We start from the raw sequence: 25,708 nt of genomic DNA, 5'->3' as shown, positions 1-25,708 counted from the left end.
AGTTACTTTCTTTTTGGGTAGGTATACTGCCATCAGAAGGTGTAGCCTAAACTAAAAGTGGGTTTTTCTTTTCTGCTTAATAAATAAGCTTATTAGCCAGGCGTGGTGGCACATGTCTTTAATCCCAGCACTCTGGATGCAGAGGTAGGTGGATTTCTGAGTTCAAGGCCAACCTTGTCTACAAAGTGAGTTCCAGGACAGCCAGGGCTATACAGAGAAAACCTGTCTCGAACCCCCCCCCCCCAAAAAATAAGCTTATTAAGAACAGACATTAGCATGCTGTCCTCTGAGAAGCCCCATCCATAGCCAAACAGTGGATGTAGCTTGGGGAACCTTATGGCAGAATACAAGGAAGGATTGTGGGATCTGAAGGGGATAGGAACTACACAGGAAGAACAACAGAGTCAACCCTCACATTGACTCCTGGTAGTTTCTACCATCCCAGGTTTCTGGGTCCTCCTAGAAATTATCCCCACACAACCCCTAACCCTCTTACCAGGTAGCTGCTGATTTCCATTCATTTATCCTGGTCCTCTGGCCCTCTTGCTGGTCTCTCCTTACACATGATCTTGACGCCCCGTTTTCCTTCCCATCTCCTTTCCCATCCATTTTTCTCCCTCTGCCTCCTACAACTATTTTATTCTTCCTTCTAAGTAAGATTCAAGCATCCTTGTTTGGGCCTTCTTTCTTGTTTAACTTCTTTTGGTCTTTGGAGTGTATCAAGGGGATCCCATACTTTATGGCTAATATCCACTTATCAGTGAGTACATATTATGCATGTCTTTTGTACTTGGGTTACTTTACTCAGGATGATATTTTCTAGCTCCACCCATTTGCCTGCACAATTCCTTGTTTTTAATAACTGAATATTATATTACATTTGCAAAGTAACAACATTTTCTGAATCCATTCATAGATTGAGAGACTTTTAGGTTATTACCAGTTTATGCTATTAAGAACAAAGCTGCTGTGAACATAGTAAAGCATGTGTCCTTAGGGTATGTTTGAGCATCTTTTAGGAATATGCCCAGAAATAGTATACCTGCATCTTTAGGTAAAACTATTTCCATTTTCTGAAAAAAAAATCACCAGATTGGTTTCTAGAGTGGTTCTACAAGTTTGCAATCTTACTCGCAATGGATGAGTGTTCTGCTTTCTCTACAATCTTGCCCCTTTTTTTTTTTGGTTGGGATTTTATTTATTTATTTATTTATTTATTTATTTATTTTTATTATTTATTATTTTCTTTATTTACATTTCAAATGCTATCCCGAAAGTTCCCTATACCTCCCCGCCCCTGCTCCCCTAACCACCCACTCCCACTACTTGGCCCAGGCCTTCCCTTGTGCTGTTGTACCCCCTTTTTTAAAAAAAGAAAAATTGGGTTATTTGGTTAGTTTGAGTTTAACTTCTTGAGTTCTTTATATGTTTGGATATTAGCCCTTGGTTGGATGTAGCATTAGTGGAGGTCCTTTTTCAATCTGTAGGCTGCTATTATTTCCCATTCCCATTTTTTAACATTGAAAGTCTATTGAATATTTTAAGGTCTATTTGTCCAGTAAACCACATGTTTATAGTTATGTATGTGTCTCTCTGTATGTGCTTATATTTTATTCTCTAATAGTGTGGGGTTTTTTTTTCAAGTATATACAATAGAGGTATGGAGGTTTCTGTTTTTATCTTCAGATAAAATATGGGACAAAAATTACATATTATGGCATGACAAAAAGTATGTATATGAAAGTTTTCAGAACATTTAGCTGATGTCATGAGAAAGCTATGTACCATCATGATGTTGAATAGACAAGACACAAAAAGAAAAGGAAGGGGGTGCTGAAGTTGTGTCTAACACAACAACATCCCAGAAAACCACCATCTGTCACAGTTGTGAACTTCAGGGTGTCTCACCTGTAAAGTACTGTGTGAAATTGTTGAACATGATTTCTATTGTAAGTCATAGTTAATTGTTGATTTAAAGGGCATTACTGCACTATATCAGGAGAAAAGCTCTTGTAGAATTTATGTGAAAACCATATGCACTAATACAAATTAAACAGCTTTATATTTCATTTGATTATTAATGATTTGCCAAGTCAAAGATGGTACAGTAGATTTGGAGATACTGGTAATTTCAAATAAATACTTTTCATCTAAAGGTTTATTTTTATTTTGTGGATATGAGAGTTACTTCATGGGTAACTTTGTTGCAAGTGCCTGTGCTTTGTGCTTGTGGAAGCCAGAAGTGGGGTCAGATTTCCTAAGCCTAGAGATAAATATGGTTTTAAGGTGACCCTTTAATGCTGGGATCTGAACCTCCATCCTCTGTCAAAACAAACAACCAAACAAAAACAAAAACAAAAACAAAAACAGCTGCTCTTAACCCCTGAACAAATTCTCCAGCCCATGCCTGAGATTTTTTTCTTCTTCTTTGTTAAAAAGTCTTTTAACTGATATAGAATTAGATCACTTCCTTTCCTTCATGTCTTCCCTCTGCCCTATCACAGCTACTTTTACTCAAATCCCTCCCATGTCCTTGCCCTCTCAAATTGATAGGCTTTTGACTTTTTTAAGTTACAAAGTATTATTTCAATTGATGTCTATGGATTCTTTACTATCATTGACATAATATTGTAAATTATTGGTATAAGGATGTTAATAATTGTAATTTTATGGTGCTCTAATTATAACTTTATTAAATCAAGATACAGAGTATCCTAATATCCTGTTTCACTTATCTCTATTACTCATGAAATATACATAGTTGGTTTTGTAAGTAAAGTAAACATCAGAAAATGTCCATGGAGCAGAGCTACTCATTAAAGAATATACTCAGTTGTCCTCATTAACTTCTTTTGAATTGAAGGGCATAACACTCCATTAACTCTGCACTTCCTGTTTTCCCATGAGGATGCTAGACAGCATGTCTCTCAGTTGTTTTAGTTATAATCCTTGACCTTCTACTGCTGAACACAATGTAATATCGTTGCACTATACATTTGCCAATTGCAAAATTCTTTACTCATTAGTTGCATTTCCCTTCAGATTAAATCAGGTGAGTGATCAGTATTGATACTGCTTCAATGGGACTGAGAGGAGACCGAAACTAAGTTCAAGAGCGGTAATACGTGAAATTCAAAGTACTAAACTTCAAAGTTCACATTAGAGAAACAAAGTTTAGTAATTACGTTTAATTAAGAATGATGGAAATTTATTAGAATGAAATTTAATGCTAATTATATTTCAGTACCAACCAAAATATTTTCAAGGTATGTAGTAATTATGTATACTTGTTTTAATGACATTGTTTATCATAAAAACAGTAGATAATTTTACCAGAAATTTAAAATAAGTATAGTTTAGTTTAAAATACCCCTTTTCTGATCCTGAATTGAATAGAAAAATAAGGAAAATATTCAATATGACTTTATTTAAATAATGTTATAATTATTTGGTAGAAATTATGCACTCAGGTGATTAAGAATGTTAGCATACAACTAATGTATTACTAGTACTTAAGAACTCACTGATAAGGAATTATTTTAAGTGCATATCACAACAGAATTTTCAACAAACATGTACTATTTTGGTTGACACTCTTTTGCATTGTTATTTTACTATGAGGAGTCATTAAGTCTAACTTCTGATAGCAGAAAGGAAAGGAAATAACAGGGAATGGAAAAAAGTAAAAGGAAAAAGAAAGTGGAGAGGGGAGTTAGATAAAGGAAGGAGAAAAGAAAAACCAATGGGAAAAGAAGGAATGGTGAGGGGCATAGGGGTAAAGAAGAGAAACTGAGTGTTCTGAGTGTTTGAAGAAGCCAAGTGGCACAAAGAAGAAAGGAAGAGGACAGAGGGTGTTTGAGGAGAGAAATGTAAGCTTAAGTCCCATAAGCTTTAAAGAGTTAAAGAGCAGTTTAGCAAAATAAAAACATATGAAGGGTCTCATAAAACGAATACTCAGGCAATACTTTAGAAATTTGTGTTTCTGTTTTGCAGTTTGTGATATTAAGAAGAGACCATGGATATTTATCTTGAAAAAAAATGTATTAACCTTGTATTAAAATGTAAACTTTCAGTACACCAGATGTGAATATTGTGATTACCATTATTGATAATGGTAAAGACAAATTCAATAATGACAGTACCATTATTCCAATATTGCTACGAAGCCTCTCTTTGCAAACAATATATAGAGTGTTGACCTCTTTATATACAATATTCTTAGGTGTGTATGAATTCTTAATTTGGAAAAAAGCCACAATAACTAAAAAATATAAACAAAAAAGTAACAATCTTATAAACTACTATATGAGAAAATGTTATTATCATATTATATTTTCTTTCATAGTTAATCATCTATTCCCTCATGTTAGCATAAATACAAACAGAAGCGTATTGTTCAAATGTGGCTAAATCAAGAGAAATAGTGATGCTAATAAGAAGATGAGATGGTTCTTGAGTCTCCTTTTTCTTTATTATATCTCTGATATCTTAATGATTTTCCATAGCATTATTTTGTTTCTGCCACATTTGAAGGTATTTTTGTTCAATACCAGCTCCTCCAGTAACAAATCATTAGTCTCATCACTCATCACATTATTTCTTACCATCTTAGGGTTTCTATTGTTGTGGTGAAATACTAGGACAAAACACAACTTGGGGAGGAAAGAGTTTATTTGCCTTATACTTCAGCAGTCTAGTTGATCACTGAATGATGGTGGAGTAGAAATTCAAATCTAGTAAGGAACCTGGAAGATGGGCTGATAGGAGGCCTAGGATGAGCATACTTTGCTGGCTTTCCTATCCATGGCTCAGTCAATCTGCTTCTCTAGAGAAATCAACACCACTGACCCACGGGTAGAACTACCCAGAATTGGCTGAGACCTGTACTATCTGATTAATAATTAATAAAATATCTTATAGCTTGATCTTATGGAGTCATTTTCTCAGTTGAGGCTCCCTCCTCTTTGATGAAACTAGCCTGTGTCAACTTGACATAAAACTGGTCACAATACTCACTTATACAAACTCAGCTGTGGATCTGGACAAACATTCAGATACCTGACCTTCCGAGATGTCCCTCAACCAAAGAAAGGATAAAGAAAAAGTGGTGCATGTATCCAGTATAGTATTACTCAGTCATTACAAGCAATGACATCATGAAACTTGAAGACAAATGGATGGAACTGGAAACGATTTTCCTGAGTGAGATAACCCAGACCCAAAAGGACAAACTGGTATATACTCACTTATAAGTGAATACTAGCCATAAAGTAAAGACTAAACACATTACAACTCACAGACTAAAAGGAAGCTAAGTAACAAGGAGTGTTTAAGGGGGATCACATGAATCTCACTTGAGAAGGAGAAATTGAATAGTTATTAGGGGTTGTCAGAGGGATCATGTGGGAGAAGGAGAGAGCAAGAGAATACTGGCAGAGACAACTGGAATCAATGCAGAGAGTCAAGCCTTTCTGGGATGAGCTAGAAACCAAGGGGAATTAAAACACCCATGAATCCCAGAGGGTCATACTAGCTAATACTCCTAGCAATGGAAGATGTGGAGCCTGAACTGACCATCTCCTGTAACCAGGCAATATGTCCAATGAAGGGATTCTGAACCCAAATCAGTCACACACACTTCAACCTACAATTTGTGACAGGTCTGGCATGGCTGCATAAGGGGAGGTCTGACAAAATTCCTACCCCTAGAGCATCACTAGGTCATTAATCCCCGTATGGGCTGAAGTTGGCCTGAAGTTGATTTGCTGTCTCTTTTATGTGTTTTACTTTCAACCTCTGTTTCTGGGAAATATACTTGCCATTACTAAGCGCTAATCACTCCTCAATAAATGAAACAGATTCGGCTATCAGGAATGAGGAACGGAGGTGGTCATGGGGCTATGAGGGATGAGAAAAGACCTTGTACTTGGCCTTTATAACCATGGGAAAGGACCTAGACAAAATAATTACTGCGGCCATAAAAGCCTACATCTTTGTAGAAATTGCTCATTGCAAGACTTGGTCAAACTTAGTCAGAATTGGTCAAATTATGAGGAGATATACATACTTTCTAATCCAATTTCTGCTGTATTCACTAGCCCGAATGTTATTGGGGACATCAAGGATAAAGAGTTAAAGTGGTCTTAACAAGAAAAGGCATAGATAGAAAAGGAAGGAATCTGAAAAAAAAAAATCAAACAAAGGAAACAGCAAATGATAAATGATAGATGGGTTTTTCTTATAGTAGAAAGGCTGTGTATAATCTAGAAACAAACAGTATTAGAAAGAAAGTAATGAGACCATAGAATTGTTAGGAAAGGGAAACAAAGATTAGAGAATTAAAAAATGATGTACAAGCATATAAAAAGTTAGTATTTAGTTCTCTTAGCTACTTGAAGGATTGGAGATGACACTGCCTGGAAAAATACCAGAGAGAGCTAGCCGCTTTGCTTACATAAAGTGTAGAACTTTGTAAAAACTATTTTAACCTTATTAGTTGCCTTTCTTTTTTTTTAAAAAAAAAAAAACAATTTCATGTTTATTATATCAAATGTTCCCAAGTAAGGATTTCCCAGGGTATACATACAAGAAATGCCTTTCTGTTCTTACGTGAAAATAGTTACTGAAGACTATACTGTCTGCTCTATCAGGAAACTGCAAGTGTCATGCCAGGCTACCATAAAGAACAGACTGTAAAAACTATGGAAATGTGCTTTTGTTTTATATTTAGTTTCTGTTTTAAGGAACTGGGGGTTGAGACTAATGATTTGGGATTATTAAAATTTATATAAATTTAAGAATTTCCAAAAAAAGTATTAACAGTGGTCAAAGCCACTTATGTAGCTTTATTAAATACAAGACTAGGTTCAGCCTCTCTGCACGGGAGAAGCAAAAAGAATAAGAATGAGGAAGGAAGAATAAAGGAGAAGTAGGAAGAATAATGAGAATCCTCAAGCAAAGAGAGAGCACTTTAACTGACAGCTTGCATCTACTACTGACTGAGGTATTATTGTATCAGCTCTGCCCCCATTCCTCTTTTCTCAGGAACCTCCTCACACTAGGGTTGGACTTTGACAAATTTGTCATACAAGATGTACCGAGGTAAAGATGAAGCAGAAATTGAAGGAATGGCCAACCAATGACTGCCCAGGCTGGAGACTCATGCCATGTAAAAGAGCCTACCCCTGACAAGATTAATGATATTCTGCTATGCTTTCAGACAGGAGCCTAGCATAACTCTCATCAGAGAGGCTTTACCTAGCAACTGATGGAAACAGATGCAGAGACCAATGGCCAAGCATAAGCTGGAGCTTTGAAATCCTGGGGAAGTTGTAAAAGAAGGACTGTAGGAGTCAGGGGCTTCAAGTACACTACAAGAAAACCTACAGAATCAACTAACATCTGGTTATCGAGACTCACAGGGAATAAACCAATAGTCTGCAAACATGCAGCAGACGATTTTAGGTCCTCTGAAGATATATACCTCTTTTGTAACTTAGTATTTATCTGGAACGCCTGACAGCAGGAGCAGGGGTTGTCAATGACTCTGTTGCCTCCCTTTGGGACCCTTTGCCCTCACTGGGCTGCCTCTTCTAACATCAATAGAAGATGCTACTATTAGCATTGCAACATGATATGCCAAGGTTAGTTGATATCCATGAAAGACCTCCTCTTTTCTGAAAAGAAAGGGAAGAGTGAATGGGGAGGAGGATGAAAGGTTTGGGCAGAGAGAAGCAAAAGCAGAAACAATAGTCAGGATTCACAGTGGGCAATATAATTAATTAATTAAAAATATTCCTATTACTGCCTCCATCTTTTCTGATCCATGTGGCCATGGAAAAGTGAACTCAAGCCTGGAGGCAAGAAATGAACTTTTTTTTCACACAGAAATGGTCATGTCTGTGGATCAAACATTTTTAGTAAACTAAATTTGTGACTCTTGTGGTTTGAATGAGATGGGCTACCATAGGTTCATATATTTGAATTCTTGGTGTCAAGTTTGCTGAACTGTTTTGGGAGCATTAGGGGTTGTGGCCTTTTGTAAGGTGGTTTGTCACTGGGAGAAAGTCAGCTTTCAAAAGCCTAAGCCATCCCACGCTCTTTCAATCTGTTTTTTTCTGCCTTTAGCTTTTGGATCAGATGTTAGCTCCCAGAAAAAACTCAAACAATATGTATTCCATGTCTGCCTTTATCCACTGTTCACCCTGCCTTGATTGTCATTTATTCTAATGCCCCGAAACTGTGAGTCCTGAATAAATGTTCCCTTTTATTAATTGCACTAGTCTTTTATAACAGCAATAAGAAAATTATTAAGACAAAGTTCACCTAAAACATTACCTGTAGTTCTATCTTCTTTGACTCTAGAAAGAGTGGATGAGCTACTATTTACAACAGCAGTGCATGCCTAAGGGACACATGGAATGGTCTTTCCTTTATGAGACATTATATAATACTTTTAAAGAGAATTTTTGGGTCAGAAATAGATACCAAATCTAAAAAGGGAACATAAAATGGCAAAGAGAAATTTGGAAGTGCTTCTTTATAACCTTTGACAGATTTAGATAAATGGGAATAGTTTTCATAGACAGGAATATTCTAATTTGAATATCTACATTGAAAAGCAAATATATTAGGTAATAAAATTCTATGATTGGTGAATTATTCAACGAAATAATAAACAAAAGATTTAATGTAATATGGAAAAACTACAACACTGTTTTAGAAAGTTCTGAAATATTAGTGCAAGCATGTAATCGGGTTACCACAGCTCACAAAGAGTGTTAACTGTCTAAAATAACTAGAACCGGAAAACTAGACAATTCCAGAAGTACTGCACATAATAATTTTTTAAGAAAAATTTATTACTTAAATTTGTTTGTTCCAATACAGCTGTAATTTAATGTCATATATTTTAATGATTAAAATACATTAAAATGCAAAATTCTGTCTGGACATAACATAGTTTCTTTCCATAATTACTTTTATAATGCTTAAAACAAGTTTTGGTGCATGTTAAGCCACTCTTGACAGCTTGCTAAATGAAATACTGAAGATAAAATATAATCACAAGTGCTCAAATTTAATATACAATGACTAATATTACATAAGAAAAAACAAATTAAAAACATAATTCTTCTCAATCAAACTATTGTCATTTGTACTACTCATTTATGTGTCATAATGACAGTATATGTTTGATATTTCAAATACACATATTATTCCATGATGAAAAAAATTGAAAACAATTACATAACTATTTTCAATATACATCTGAATAAATACTACCAGTGAACATTTTCTCAGAAATAGATTTTTGTTGTTTTTGGTAGGGTATACTGGACTAAATGATAAAACAGGATGAAATATAATAAATATAGTTCACTATATTTCATGTGGAAACTGCACATTATTGGAATCATAGAGTTACCATGGTAGGTGTAAACTCAATTTCTTGTATGTAGAAGTTGAAACGGACAGAAGAGATGTGTTTGGGTGCTACTATGAAATATAAATCTATGGTGTGATGCACTGTCACTATTGACAAGCTGGGAGAAGGTTGTACAGATGTTTTCCGCAGATGGTTGCTGATGAGCAGTGATTGCAGTGAATTTGTGTGTGTTTGATTGTGTGTGTGTGGTGTGTGTGTATGTGTGTTTGAGAGAGTGTGTGTATGTGTGTGGGGGGGTGGTTTGTACACACGTTCTTTTGCAGAATTAAAGAACTATCAGATCTTTTCAAAGAACAATGTAAAGTGATGCTTGTTGGACTTTCACATAAGTAGAAAGATAGACACTACTCATTCTTTTACTACATGTGTGGTCTCTGCTCCAGTTTACATTCTTTTACTACATGTGTGGTCTCTGCTCCAGTTTACATTCTGATGACAGATATAACCTCAGACAGAGGTTGCCTCTCAGAAGAAAAATGGTGTCTTATAGACCTCAGCATGAGCAGCTGGCATGCTTCTCTACACATGACTGTTCATGCTTGTATTGCCAGACAGCCTTGTCATCTCTTCTTCTCACTGAACCTTGAGACAGCAATATCATAGCAGTTCTTTTCACTACTCTGTCTTTCACTGCTGCCCTCTCACTTGCTGAACTCCACCTCACATCTCACCCCATTTGCATAAATCATTCTAAAATTAAACTCCTTGTACTCATAAAATTAAAGGGAACTCTGCTTCTATGATTGAAGCTTCATTAAAATGATGATGATTCACAACTTAATTTATTAACAATTAAACAACAACAGCAACACATTTTGACAGAGCCATGAATGTAGAATTTACATAAATGCAATATTTTATTCTTCTAACACATAATTCACATTTTTGATACAGTTACAATTTAAGAAATTAGTTTTCATTGAGGTCAACATTTTTCTTTATTGAATATTTTTTTTTATTTATTCATGTGTGTCTGTGCTGTGGGTACCTAAATGTATACAGACTTGTATACATTTGTGTATAAACTAGAAGACAATATTTTTTTATTGCATTTCAAGGAACAATCACGTTTTTGTTGATGTCTGATGGGTTCTGTCTTTTTTTTATAGAGCCTCTCTTAATTTTGCTGTTTACTCTCTATTGTGGCTAGGTAAATAAATACAGAAGTTAGTTAAAACTCAGATTGTAATTACTCAGGTATAGCTAAAACCACAACCTACTATTAAAAAAGCACACTATAAGTATAAACATAGTATGGCCACTTCTTCATCGCTAACTTCTAAATGCCTACTAAATGTTCTAAACAATTAGTCCAGTATTTATTTAGGTATGTATGTACTTTATGAGAAAAAAATAGGAAGCTTCATTAGCCTCAAACAAAAAAGGGACACAAGGAAATACAATTTTTCAAAGTACCATATATTAACCCTATATCTTTGACTATGCTAGGCAAGTGCTCTACCACTGACCTGTAGCCCAACCACTTAATGAGACACGCTTTAAGGGGCTAAAGCTGCCCTTGAAGTTAATAATTAAAGGATAAGTTAATAATTCAGGTCACTGCTAATTGTCCTAGAGATGTGGAGACATAAGTAGAACTACTGAGAACTGGAGAGAATCTCCGTAGACTTTGGATACAGAGGTAAGAGAATTTCTGTCGAGATTAGTATGCAGTGTGAAAGAAGAGCAGGGTATGGGAAATTGATTGAAACTTTCCAGGTTGATTAACTGGATGGATGGGCCTGTCTAGTGAACTCAAGAGGATAGCAAACATTTAGGAGTAAAGTCTAAGAAATCATTTTGGACATGTAGGTTTGAGATGCCCATCCGAAATCTAATTTATATGCCTAGTATAAAGCACATGGATGGAGATTAAATTTGGGTAAATCAGAGATTGGAGATGCATATTTTGGAGTTTTCAGCATGTGGTGTCTAAAATTATGAACTTGGGTGAGATCACTTTTGGCGTGGGTGTAGACAGAGATAAACAGAAGCTCCTGGAATAATGTGAGAAGAATCTAGAAAAGACTATATGGTGGTTCAGTTATGAGGAGCTGGTGTGAAACATTGTCTTTGGAAGTGAAAGTTCACTGAATAGGAACAGAAATGAACAGTTTGACATATGAACGTTCAGCTGTAACAAAATTGATTTTTCATATCAAGAAGTTGCATTGAATTTATAATGAAATCTGAAAGTGTAGTTAAAAATAATAATAATAATTTAGACAACTAAAGTGCATCAGGTGACAGCAGTTAAAAAGCCTGAGCAGGTTATATTTAGGGGAAAAGTTCCAAAAATATCATGTAAGGAACTGGTACTATGTGGAGGCCTAAATAAAGCTCTTATTAGTCATTTCTTGGATTAGACTTCACCTCCAGATGGCTTCTCCTAAAATGTAAACATGTGACTTGAAATGGATAATGTTAAATAAGTAATCTCAAAAGTATTTTAAAATGCAGATGTCTAAAATTATCACAGATGCTCCTGTATTTTCAAAGGGATTCACCCTGGAAAAATCCATTCATCTTTGCTAATGCTGTAAGTAAAAATGAATTTAATGCACGTAACACATTGAACATAGCCTAGAACACTGTAGAGCAAGGTGGTGTGCACTATCCTTTGGCTCTCTTTCTGCATAGATTTTCCATTGAGAAGCCAGCATTATTAGCATAGATACTGTGTATACTTTCTACAGAAAAGGTTGAAATACTAAGCACTAAATCCATACAGACTTATGTAATTCTAGAGCATAGAAATAGCCAATCACACCACTGTAAACCAGGGACAATCTACACCTACATATTCACAACTAAACAAACAAACATAAGAGGTAACAAAAGGAAAAAATGGAAGTTTTCTTATTCTGACCATGGATAAAGAATGGCCCGTAGAGCCCATGAACGATGCTTGACTTTCCTCGTGGCTCTTGAAATAAATAAAGGTTGGGTTGAAAAAAATTCTAAGAGTGTTTAAAATTTTGGTACCTTGTCACCCAAAACAACTGCTTTCTCTTATGCCTAACTCACGCAGTACAATTTCTAAATATATTTTAAGTAACAATCTATGAGGAACGCTGTCATTGGGTTTTGAATAGTTCTATTTAATTCCCTTTTTTTGAATTGGATATTTTAATTATTTACACTATCCCCTTTCCTGATTTCCCCCCAGAAAGTCCCTATCCAATCCCTGCTTTACCTGCTTCTATGAGCATGCTTCACCCCCACCCCCACCCACTCTTGCCTCCTTGCCCTACTCTGGGGCATCAAGCCTTCAAGGGACCAAGGACCTCTTCTCCCACTGATGCCCAAAAAGGCCATCCTCTCCTACATATATGGCTGGAGCCATGGGTTCTTCCATTTGTACTCCTTGGTTGGTGGTTTAGACCCTGTGAGCTCTGGTTCGTTGACACTGTCATTTTTTTCCGATTGAGTTGCAAACCCCTTCATCTCCTTCACTCCTTTCTCTACCTCCTCCATTGGGGACCCCATGTTCACTCCAATGGTTGCCTGTGAACATCTGACTCTGTATTTGTCAGACTCTGGCAGAGCCTCTCAGGAGATAATTTATAAGGTGAAAGCAGATGTCTTCTCTGAGGAAAGCCCTGGTTTTCTTTGTTTGTTTGTTTGGTTGGTTGGTTTGGTTTAGTTTGGGTAGGGTTAGGTTGTCTTTAAAGGTAATTTTAGAACTTTACCCTAAAATTATCAGGCTGCATTTATAAAGTTAGAAAGTTTTTTCAGCATGAAAGAATGGAAAAGTATATCCATTTACAAAAATTGGTTAATCACTAATGAAAATATCTTGGCTCTCAGTTAGAGCTATTAATCATAGCTTTGTGACCGGAAAGCAAAATGCAATAATTTTTTCAGTTTAGTTTTCTGTGAATCCACAATATTAGCATCTTTTTCTCCAATTCAAGTTTGTAAGAATACTCATAACTTACCAGTTCTCTGTAGTGACATGAACTAATGGACCATCTTTAAATTAATTCACTAACAGAGCCAGAATACGGTACAAACTCTTTGCCTGCATGACTCTGAAACTGGCATCACACGCACACATGAACTCACCATTGTTCATCACCACCATAGCTGTCATCACTATTGTAATTCACAAAGGAAGAATAAATGAAGTTGTTTCCCTACTGTCATTCATATTCCATAGCTTTCAGCACAGTGTGAAAGTGTTTCATTTTTAGGAAGAATTAATGCCAAAAGTGTTTATTTTCTTCTATGGGAAAAACTTAGCTAGCTTTAGAGTTTCCAGTGAAGAAGTTGTTCTTTTGTGTGCATGTGTATCTGTTTTTATGTGTGCATAAGCATGCACACAGGAGTGATAAAGTTGAAATGTGAGGACATTAAAAATGCTCTGAAAAACATGTAAAGTATGTTTTCCAGTGTATCCCCCTCAATTTACAAGCCATCTTAACACAGATATATACTTTGGAGATATGGTACACAATTTAACAGGAATATAAAATAAGCAATTGTCATGTTGGCAATAGAGACAATTTGGCTGCTTGCTGATTATATTTATGAGTAATGTAACATTTTAACACATTATGGGTAGGCTTCTACATATGAGACAGCACAAGTATGGATGTCTATGTATATTTGTATTTAAGTAACATGTATAAGGAAACATTATTCATGTAAATGTTGGTTATTTTTAGGATATTTAGTAGGGAAGAAATCATCCCTGTATTCCAAATTCTTTGCAAAAGAAGGTAAAACAATAATACTTTAAAAGGAAAAAAAAAGAACAGACATGGATGGAAAGAGTAAATATTTATCTTTCTGATTAAGATGATGACCAAATGAAATCTGAATAAGCAATTACTATGTTGCTATTCTCACAAGAAAATAGACTCGGTTGAGTCCCTTGCTGTGGGCACATGCATGCAGTCATTCATCTACAGTGATCAATCAAATGAGCTCACGAACTTCCATAGTAAGGTCCCAAACACCAGCTTGCAAATCTAAAGAATAAGAAAGCTCAACACTAGTTGAATGTGGTGACATGACCCACATGGATGTTAGGGATAATGGACAACTTAGTTCACTGCAAATAGAACAGCTCCATGATCCGTCATTAACCTAAGTGAGCCTGTGATTCACTGAAGCAGCCCTCGAAATGAATAGGTCACCGCCTGTTTAAAAGCTCTGAGATTTGCTAATGTTCCAAGGACTCAGAGTCTATTAGAGCAGACAGCCTGAGCATGTACAAAATGAGAGGTAGCTTTAGATACCTAACATGCTTTGATTTGTTGAATAATCTTCCTTAGACTCTGTTGTAACCCAGGAGCACTGTAGCTGCAATATTATTCTGCAAAAATATGTAGAAGTGTCAAGTTGAAAACAAGAGAGAGGAGTATGCTAAGAAATATTCTACAAAAAGAATTAAGTTTCCACTCTAGATGGACTTTCAGAGTGCAATTAACTCTATTAGAGAGAATCGAGTTCTGAATACTGCTCAAATTAAGGCAGTGCAGTTAGTAGCAGGAGTAATTCAGGAAGAATTAGCAATGCCCTTCTGAAGAGAGCTACTGAATTAAATCTTAGAAAGTGTTAGGACTAAACCACTTAATTGCTTCTTTAGGTGTTCTGGACAGTACATAGACTCAAATCCAGCTGTTAATGTATAATCTCCACTGTAATCCTCAAAAAAACAAAAAACAAAAAAAACAAAAAACAAAAACAAAACAACAAAAAAAAAACCAAAACGAATCTCAAAACCAATTAGGCAAACCTTTGTCAGTCTCCATATACACATTTATAGTGCTTGCATTTCATTTTATTTTAATTGTAGATGACAAGAAAAAAACTGGGCCATTTTAGAACAATACAGCATTAGATTTTGAGTTGAAATGACCAGTACTTTTTTCACATTATTTTGCCTTGAAGTTTTAAATGCTTTTATATACTTAGCATTTGTATTGTGTTATATTCATTTCAATATCTACCAGGACATAGATTCTGCAATAAGTATAATTGTGCACAAGTGTAGTATATTGTGAATGCATTTGTAGGCCAAGTTATAATCAAACAGTCATTTTACCCGAAAGTTGTAAAATTCACCCTTTTCCCAAAAGGTTCTTTTCATGCTATCCAGAATTTTCAAGCATGTTTATATGTACACATATAATGAATTTCTGTACTTGTACTTATTCCTTCAATACTTAGTCACCACACTTACTGATGACTTCCGGGTACTACACACATTATGATGACTCTCATAGAATTTGCTTTTTATTTCATAAAAAAATGCAAAAGTTCCTGGATTACATTTGTGTTGCATGTCAAGAAACTTATCATAAGTAGAACTTATTTTTAATTTATGTATAAAGTACCTAAATTACTAGCTATAATACCTCAGTAATATACTACACAGCAGAGTATTTGTCATTTACTCTTATGAGGTCATGGGGAGATTGGAATTGTGATTTCCTATAGATTTCTAGAATTTTAGGGGTATAACATTGCATATGGTTAGTACTAGAAAACCTCAAAATTCAAAATTCAGAGAATAGTTTTTAATAAATGCATATCACTTTCATAATGTCTTAATGTCAACAAAATTAATTCAATACATTTTAAAATAGAAAACATCTATAATGCAATGAATATTATTTCACAAAATCCAGGGAAATAATTATTTTGTATAATCCAATGAAATAGTAAATATTCTCCTGGTACTATTAAGAAAATTTACAGATGAATAAGGGTCCTGATTCACTTTAGAAATCAAATATAATTTAAAAATAATGCCTAAACATATCATTCAGAAATTATGACAAGCTCATTTGACTTGAAATAAAATGTGCAGCTCAAAGAGAATGACAGTTATTGAGAAGGAAGAGCTCGGTATTTATAAACAGAAAGAAAGGGGAAAGTTCGGATAGCCCTTGTTTCTCAGACAACTGTAGCTCTTTGATGGTGACATAGGTGGTTTTATACTTGGACACTGTGCTATAAACTATTAGGGAGGGAATAGAAATTGCAAAGGTATTATCAGAACAATTTGGTTGTTATTGTACAATCCAGGTCTGAAATGAGAATGACTGAGGTAAAGGTGACTGTAGGTATGGGACATGAGAAGTACCTCGCTTGAAGGTATATAATATCTCCTCTAGGCTTAGATATTATGAATCCACCAGAGCTAATATATAGTTGAATAAGGGGAGACTAGGAAGGTATCAGGAGTGATCTTAAAGTGTCAATCTACTGGGGAGAAAGCCCTTCCTCTGTGTTATACCTCATTTATAAATGTTTCTCAAACACAATGTAATGAAATCTCTATTTCCTTACTGCAACACTGTAGAGAGTGAGGGCTATCTTACAACTTTGGGTCACTAGAGGAAAGAAAAATCACTGGGAAAATCTCCTTGAAGGGAAGAAGTGAAGGATGACCTCTTCCTCTCTCAGAGTCCTTCCCTCTTTCTTCCCTCCCTGCATCCCTCCTTCTCTCCCTCCATCCCTGCACCCCTCCCTTCCCCTCCCTTTCTGCTACCTGAGCATCCCAAAGTGATAAGTTTGCTCCACCATACACTACATATTATGATGAACCATATGACCAGAAAGCTCACTGCAGGAATGTGACAACAAATGGGCATTTCAAAACAACCTCCCTCTATGCCAATACCTGGCAAATATAGAAGTGGATGCCCACAGTCATCTATAGGATAGAACAGAGACCCCAATGGAGGAGCTAGAGAATTACCCAAGGAACTGAAGGGGTCTGCAACCCTATAGGTGGAACAACAATATGAACTAATCAGTACCCCCAGAGCTCGTGTCTCTAGCTGCATATGTAGCAAAAGATGGCCTAGTCAGCCATCATTGGGAAGAGAGGCCCCTTGGCTTTGCAAACTTTATATGCCCCATACAGGGGAACGCCAGGGCCAAGAAGTGGGAGTGGGTGGGCAGGGGAGCAGGGTGGAGAGAGGGTATAGAGGACATTCAGGATAGCATTTGAAATGTAAATGAAGAAAATATCTAATAAAATAAGTTAAAAAAAAAAGAAGAGAAAAAAAAAACAGCCTCCCTAAAGTTGTTTGTTTCAAGTATTTTGTTAACACTATGGGAAGGTGTAGAAGACGAAAATAGCAGTATCTTTAGTCTATACAAGGTAAATAGGAGTCAAGAATTTAGTTTTGAACAAATTGTGCTTGAAATGACTATTAAATATTCAAGTGTAAATATTGATTACATATTCTAAGATCGTAGTCTCATGTCCAATAAAAGAATTAGAGATCAAGACAGTTTTGGAAATAAATGTACACATAGCATTTAAACCTATGCTGTCGAGGAAGCTTGTATCTTTATTGAATCTCTATAAAGCCTATGAAATCCTATAGTGAGTAACAAGATATCTCAGAAAATGTTATCTATAGGTTCAAAAGCAAAAAGACTTCTGAGAAGAGAATGAAAATGAAGGAAAAATAAAATTGTAACAAAATTAAAAGCACAGGAAAGTTTCTTGTTAGGTAGACCAGCAGTCTCAATTAACCTAGACCTCTGAGATCTCTCAGACACTGGACCACCAACCAGGCAGCATAGGCTAGCTGATATGAGGGCCCCAACACATGTACATGAACCCATTATCTGGGTTCAGTCAGAGAAAATGCATCTAACCCTTAAGAGACTTGAGGATTCAGGGAGTGGGGAGGTCTGGTGGGGTGGGGACATCCTCTTGAAGGCAGGGGAGGAGGTATGGAATGTGGAACAGACAAAGGGTAGACCAGGAGGGGGCAAAATCTGGACTATAAAAAAAAAGAATTAAATAAATAAATAAATAAATAAATAAATAAATAAATTCAAGTAGCATAACTGTATAGTTTTTCATTTTGGTGCTTCTAAACTTTACTCCTTATAATTTATAACAAAAATCCACCAAAATCCCTTAGGCAGGCCAGCATGTCTGTTTTTCCATCCCATGCTTTGAGGTGCCTGGCCTTACTACTTGTTTTTAAAGGTAACATTTGCCTGATCAGCAGTGTTTCTGCTAGGAGAGTGAGTAACCTGCAGCCGGCAGCAGGCCACATAGCATATATACCACAAGAATAATCTTATTTTCCTCATTGTTCTTATTGAGCAATGTAGAAGTGCAAAGTACTTGTTAAATGACAATATAGACTATTGAATGTATTAAAGAACAAACATCCTATAATTCTTGTTAAGCTTTTACTGTATTAAATTCAATATTCCTGTAGCCATGCTGGATCACATGATTACAACATAAAGATTCATTCTATCAGGATCTACCTAGCAGTGAATGTCTTCCTTTCATAGACAGCTTAACACATATGCTGAAATTGTATTATGAAAACTAAAATTTCTCCCTGTGAAGCTATGGCTGATTGCAGAATTTTATCTGAGCTTTCTTGGTCTCACTTAACTAACATATATCCCAGCCTTGCCAAAAGCTTCTGCTTCACTCTTTACCTCATGTCCCACTGCCTGTAATTAAGGAAGAGGGGGAATTGAGTTAAATCTTACTTTAAAATCTGCCAGCAATCACATCCCTTGCAGGAATGGCAAAACTTCATGGAAATATTGATTCACAAAGCCCCATAAGAATATTTCACTGTAGATATACAGACATGCTTAAGGACAAAGATGCATTCTGAGAAATAAACCTTTAGGGAATATCACTATTGTGCAAAACTTGTAAAATACACTAAGAAAAAAACTAGATAGTGTAAATCAAGTCAGCAGTGCATGATCCTTTTGAGGAAATAAAGAAAGACAAGAAACATAAAATACAGGCAGTTGCTGCCAGGATACAACAACACAGACTTCACTGTAAACACTGTTTAAGTAAAGCAATTATTCTATAAATTATTAGTTAGAAATATAATCCAGTAATAAGTATTTATCAATATCCAATATTATGGACCAAAATAATTATTTTATATTTCTAGAAATATATTATTATTTTTACAACAGCAATACCACAAACTATTATTAACCTATGGTAGCTACAAACCTATGTTTCTTGGCATCAGTGAATTTTGTTCTCTATTATACTCTATGGGACCACCAATGAATGCAAGATACCTGACTGACTTTCATACCATTAGAAGTGCCTATATCAACCAACCAATACCCCAGAGCTCCCAGGGAATAAACCACCAATGAAAAAGTACACATGGAGGGACCCATGGCCCCAGCCACATATGTAGCAGAGGATGGCCTTGTGGTACATCAATCAAAGGAGAGGCCCTTGGTCCTGTGAAGGCTCTATGCCCCAGTGTAGGGGAATGCTTGGGCCAGTAAGCAGGTGTGAATGGGTTGGTAAGCAACAGGAGGGGATATGGGCTTTTCAGAGGGGAAACCAGGAAAGGGGATAGCATTTGAAATGTAAATAAAGAAAATATCCAATAAAAAAAGGAGTGTGTGATTACATTTTCATTGTTTTACAGGTCTCTCCTAAAAAAATCGCTTCAGAAGTAAGCACAACTTACAACTAAATAAGGAATTTTATTTTTATTTTCTGCTATAAATTTGTATCATCATACAATAATAATATGAATTTATATTCTGATATTAAATTTCCATTTGTTTACAACATTTGCCAAACTAATGTACTTTGTTAAGACAATATCTTGTACGTATAGCAAAGGCAACTGAATGTTTACATCCCATCAAGAAAGAAGATACCACTGAATAAATTCTGCAATATCATACCAAATTCAGTATTTGATTGTTAAATATTAATGTAGTTATAGCACTCTGTTTGACATCTGTGTTCAGACCCTGTGCTCTCAGTCACATCTGTTACTCTTACTCTTGGGTTTTTAAGATTATATTTTATGTCTTCATTTGTCCAAATATCCATCAAAGTCATAATTTGCTTCCACATTTTCTGACTCTTCTTTTAAAATACATTTTAATTTTACTGGTAATTGTGTGTGTGTGTGTGTGTGTGTGTGTGTGTGTGTGGGTGTATGCATGTCTCAAAGAAGGCTCGTGAATGAGTGAAGTGGTCATACTGGTTAGAAGAAGATAGTTGAACTATAGGAGCTGCAAACACAGGCAGGTGTGGTTTTCCCAATGAGAGTGCTGGAACCTGAACTTCAGTCTTCTGTAAGAGCAGTAAGCTCTCTAAATTGCTAACAACCTCTGTAGCCCCACTCTCTACTTGTGGTCTCCCTTTTAAAACTTAAGCCTTGTTCACAGTTAGTGATTCTTCTATAATGCAAGTAATGTCCATGCCTATTTGTTAAGGTTTTACAAAGGAAAAGAAAAGGATTATTTTTGCTTTTATTAGTGTGCATCTTTGTATGTGAGTGTGTGTCTGTGTGTGTGTGTGTCTGTGTGTGTGTGTGTGTGTCTGTGTGTGTTTGTATCATACCCAAGGCGTTGTGTGTATCAGAAGGCAACTTTTAAGAGTTGGTCCCGTCTTTCCATGATGGAAGCCCTTGGGATTAAATCCAGGTCATCAGGTTTGATGACAGGTGTCTGTAGGCATCAAGCCACTTCAGTGGCCCAGATAATTATCTATGTAAGTAGCCTAAGGGCAGTTCCATCTCTATCATGATAATTAAGTCCAACAAGTAACAAATCCTGACAACATGTTTCATCATCTAATGGTGTGGGCCTTGTTGTTACCTGTAGCCCAGGCTTCTGCAGATAAAGTTTAAAGTCAGAGAACACATCCACTAATGAGTATTGCCAATGGAATACCAGTGTTCTATATTAAGTAGTACAAAAAGCCTACAATTAAGAAGTAAAACATTGTGCTCCCAAATGCCCAGAAAGTAATTGTATAATATTGTTTTAAATCCTAGTCCAGCATTCAGGATGTCGTCAGGCTGTAAAGGAATCAGAATTCTCATATTTATACATAGAAGACTTTTTTTTTTTTTTGGTATTTACTAATAATTGTCAAAGGGATTGGAGCTATGGGAACCATTAATTACATTACAAATGGAAGGTGTTACCAAGAATATCTGAAAGTAGCACCCTACTTCACAGGTGAGTCATTCTAACCCTGGCTACTGACATCAACTCTGAGGAAAAAAAAAAAAATGCCCCCTTTTGACATTTGAGCATATCAGTTAGACTAATGTGTAAGTAATATGTAAGTACAGTAGTGTGTAAGTAGTGTGTAATCCCCTTTTCTAATGAGGATCTGTGCACAGTCTTAAGCCTCAACTTTTCACTATAGTTCTAAGACATATGTGCATGAAATGTATACTTTTTAAACATAATTTTCCAGTGCATACTAAGGTGTCTATATATTCACGGTAATGTGAACTACTTTATAAAGGAGTCATGTAGGTATTTATAAAATAAAGGTTACAAGTGAAAATCAGTAGAAAAAATAACTGATGCATAACGAAGATTTAATTTATCCCATATTGTAAACTCTAATATGTTAATGCAATGAAAACCTTAATAAAACTGAATGTATAGCATAATGTGTCCTTGCTTTGGTTTTGATATGTTAGGGTATAATTGTTAAAGTACATGATAAAATGTAATCAATACATAATAAAAGTAGAATTACATCAAGTAGAACTCATTTTTATTCCATTTTTCTTTGGGCACATGTTTCACTCGTCTTAAGATAAAATGTTATTTACTTCATATTGCTTGTCATATGCTACTTTAACTTTAAGGAATCATGATCGTGCTATACAGAGCCGGTATCACAATCGCACACAGGCACACACATTTCCCTTTAATAGTGTGGTTGTCGTGTAACAACCCTTCTGCATAGAAATTTAGGAAAAATACATTTGCCTAAAATTCAAAAGTGATTTTTAACAGTTGCTACCCTTTAAAATACTCACTTACCATTTGTCATCAATAAGGAATAACAAAGCCTAAGTAAATTCCTTAAAACTTTAACCCTTGTGTAATGAAATAATTTAATTTTATTCATCATAAAAGCAAGAGCCAATATTTTAAAGCAGAATGGATGGACTGTTTCTACTTATGCTTTAATATAGATAGGATTGGTACCACAATGTGTATTAAATGCTGTCTATTGATTGGTACTGATAATATAGGTTATAATCACATATATGGGGCAGTAATTTGCTCAACAACAGACACAATACTGCCTTACTTAGCATTAGACCGGTGTAGTAATGCTTGCCTTTGGAAGTGTAAGTGTATTTGTAACAGGATGTACTAATAGGTCATTCAAAGGTTTAGATTTAGAATTTTTACAAGAAAACATGGCAAACAAGCATCGTCCTGCATCTCTCTAACATACACTTAGATATAATAGTATGACATCTAGGTATAGGTGAGAAAATTAATACTTCAAATTGCACGTAAACAGAGTATAAACAGAAGATCTGCAGGTTTAATTCATTAGCAGGAATGATTAGGTGTCATCACAGTGCATTTTAAGCAACAAGAATGAATTATATACTAACAAGCATGAAACCATAAGACTGGTTGTTTTTCAGCCTACATCACAAATTATGCCATGAAATAAAACCTGCCACAGTCCCAAATATAAAATTGCTTGATGTAAGCAGAAAAGTATGATGCCCTCAAATCCAGGGGTAAGTATGTCAAACCAAGCATTAGTTGGGATTTTTTTCCAATAAGCTAAGTTCTATTTTTTGCTATCACAAAATCTTAACACAGAGAACAAATAGCAATCTCTGCTGCTAATTGAGCTCTCTGTGTTTTTTTTTTTTTTTTTGTTGTTTTTCTTTTGTGTGTGTGTGTGGGGGGTATTATCTGAAACAATCCCATCACTAAACAGATCAGTGGAAGAAGTGAGCTCTAGTCAGAAAATCACTTGGCTTAAAACTCTCCTGACAGCTTAAAAAACAGCACAAGGCAGTGGAAATGAAGTATACTGCAATTGAGTATAAGGGGGGCACAGTAGAAATAGTAAAAATGCTTCCCTTTCCGCGACGACAAAGAAGTTTAGTTGCAGGTTAATGTTTGAAGTTAGATTTTGAAGTAGTACTGTTGATGAAGAACACGATACTACATTCTTAAGTGGTATTTCATGTTATTAACGAATCTTTTTCTTTCAAGTGTCTCTTTAGCAGGTTGAGAAGACCCCCTCCTGTTGCTGCTGAGTAAGCAGATTCTGGCAGTTAGTTAAATGGAAGTTCCCACTTGGTTTATGGCTCTGCACTTGAGTCTTCCAAAACAATGTCAATCAACTGCTTACAGCTAGTAAAGAATACTCAGCTGCCTTTCAATTCCGAAGGCACGTTATGTGAATGAAGGGGGATATTCACATCCTGCATCTATTCCTTTCAACAAACAACACTGTCAAAAAAAGTTAAAATCATATTTTAAATTGCACAGTTTAATGGGGCAAAAATTCATGCAAGGAAATCATGAGATTCGGAGTCAGTAAATGCCTAGTATCTAAATACTATTTTGTAAATTTCACATCTCATCAAGTATACTGAAAAAAAATTTGTTTTAAAAAAAAGGACAGATGTTTGTTTAGATTTTCCACTATTTTGTCATTTCTAGAATAATGTCAACAGAACATATATATTCTGAGAATACTTCATGGACATTTTCCAAAGTATATAAACTGATTTCCTTGCTGAAAACTGTGTGAATGAGCTTTAAAAATACTAGATGAAAAAATGGAAATTAAGAAATGGTTACAGAATCGGCCAAAAGTATGTCAGTTGCCTCTCTAGAGAGAACAGAGGAATGTATCCGTGAGAGGCATCGGAGACCCTAAAGTACAGCAGTATTGAAGCCACCATATTCTCAATATAAGAGGGGTACAAGAACCAGTCATGGTAAGCAGAATATTTATAAAAATATGGATACTTGCCTTAAAAGAACCTTTAGCTTCTATGTTCTCTGTCCCATATAATCCTTATATCTTTCTACTTATATCAAATAATTGATGGCTTTGAAATTTTTTCCAGATCATAATATATGACCCTGAGCTTGTGTGTTAATTGTCCCAAGTGAGTTTTGTGGTAGGAAACGCAAGATGTCAAGTCACTCAGCTAATGCAATATTAAATCGTTTCGCACTTGTAATTTAAATAAGAATGTTACAACATTTCTCTCTGTTAAGCAAGTAGCGAAGGGAAGTGGCAGTTTGAAACTAAAGCGTTGTGTTGCTTTTAACCACACTGAGAGCTCTTACAAAATAACCAGTTGAACATCTCTTTATGGCTTATCCATTTATTTTCATTTGCTATTTTAGCCTAGCTGCGGTGCAGTAGGAGCGAACGAGTCCCTCTCTCTCTATGCAGTCTCACAGCTGTAAAGACTACAGACTTGTTTAGAACTTGCTGAAGTTTCCTAAAGCAAAATCATTCACAAGCTTCTGATTCAGATCCCGGGTCGGTGAACAGCTTTCTCCAGCTTTGACTAGCCCGGCATCACTTTATTAATCATGCATGTGTCTCTGTGCGTGTTCCCTGAAGCGATCACACACACATACACACACACACACACAAATCCAATCTTAGTTAGAAAAGGAGCCTTACCTGATGGCTGAGAGTAGACGCAGCTGCAGGAACAGCAACTGAGAAAGGGCAGCAGCGGGATGTAACAACACAGTCTTGCTCCAAGGTGCGACTTCTCCCTCTGTCTCTCAGTCTCTTTCCTCTTCCCAATCACTGTAGCGAACCACGACCGCGCATTTTGTCCCCTTTAATTCACAGAAGGTTCCCAAGCCAGGCAGCCAGCAGACACCACTTTGTTCCTGGAAGAGGCAGTCTCTCTTCTCAGAAACGCTTGGACCCTCTCTGTGGCTCCCTCCACATTTACCCTTCAGATCAATAATGCTCTCAGGGCGGAGGGGGTTGGGGGTGTTGGGGAGGCTCAGCTGCAGTGGCTAGCCAGGAGCCAATGGGGGCTCAGGATTCCTTCCCTGTCATCTCCCCGCCCTCAAAACAAAACACAGCGTGCCTTTGACACGTCTCTGAGTTGTGGAAAGTAATTGAATCCTATATTTGAAATGCATCTTAGTGGTCCCCCACCACCACCACCACCGTTCATTGTAGAGTGCTTTGAATGAATGGAGAAGCTGAACCTCTCTAGGAAGACTCATTAGAGTAGCTAGGCAGAACGGGACATTTAGGAGATGAGAAAGTGGTAGCACCTGGCTTTAGACCTGATGCTGTGTTTTGAAAATGCGTGTGTGTGTGTGTGTGTGTGTGTGTGTGTGTGTGTGTGTGTGTGTGTGTGTGTGTGTGGCAGATCAGAAAGGGGATGATTTCTCTTCGCTCTTCCCAGGAGTCTGAATCTTTTGTTTTATGGAACAAAACAATAACCTCTGTGTACATCCGAGTTGTCT

The 25,708-nt window shown here is 36.1% G+C and overlaps 1 protein-coding gene across 2 annotated transcripts in view; it reads right to left on the bottom strand.

Moving 5' to 3' along the window:
* Positions 1–25,168, bottom strand: part of Cdh12 (cadherin 12) — a 1,034,353-nt gene extending 1,009,185 nt beyond the window's left edge. For both annotated transcript variants that reach the window (XM_029543948.1, XM_021208389.2), the window contains exon 1: positions 24,897–25,168. The gene's annotated coding sequence lies outside the window, so the exon portion shown is untranslated. The remainder of the gene's footprint in view (positions 1–24,896) is intronic.
* Between the last annotated feature and the right edge of the window lie 540 nt (positions 25,169–25,708).

This window comes from Mus pahari, chromosome 11 (genome assembly GCF_900095145.1).
Source record: "Mus pahari chromosome 11, PAHARI_EIJ_v1.1, whole genome shotgun sequence".
NCBI lineage: Eukaryota > Metazoa > Chordata > Mammalia > Rodentia > Muridae > Mus > Mus pahari.
The sequence above is the reverse complement of the archived record's forward strand: the minus strand, read 5'-3'. Positions and strand labels throughout refer to the sequence as shown.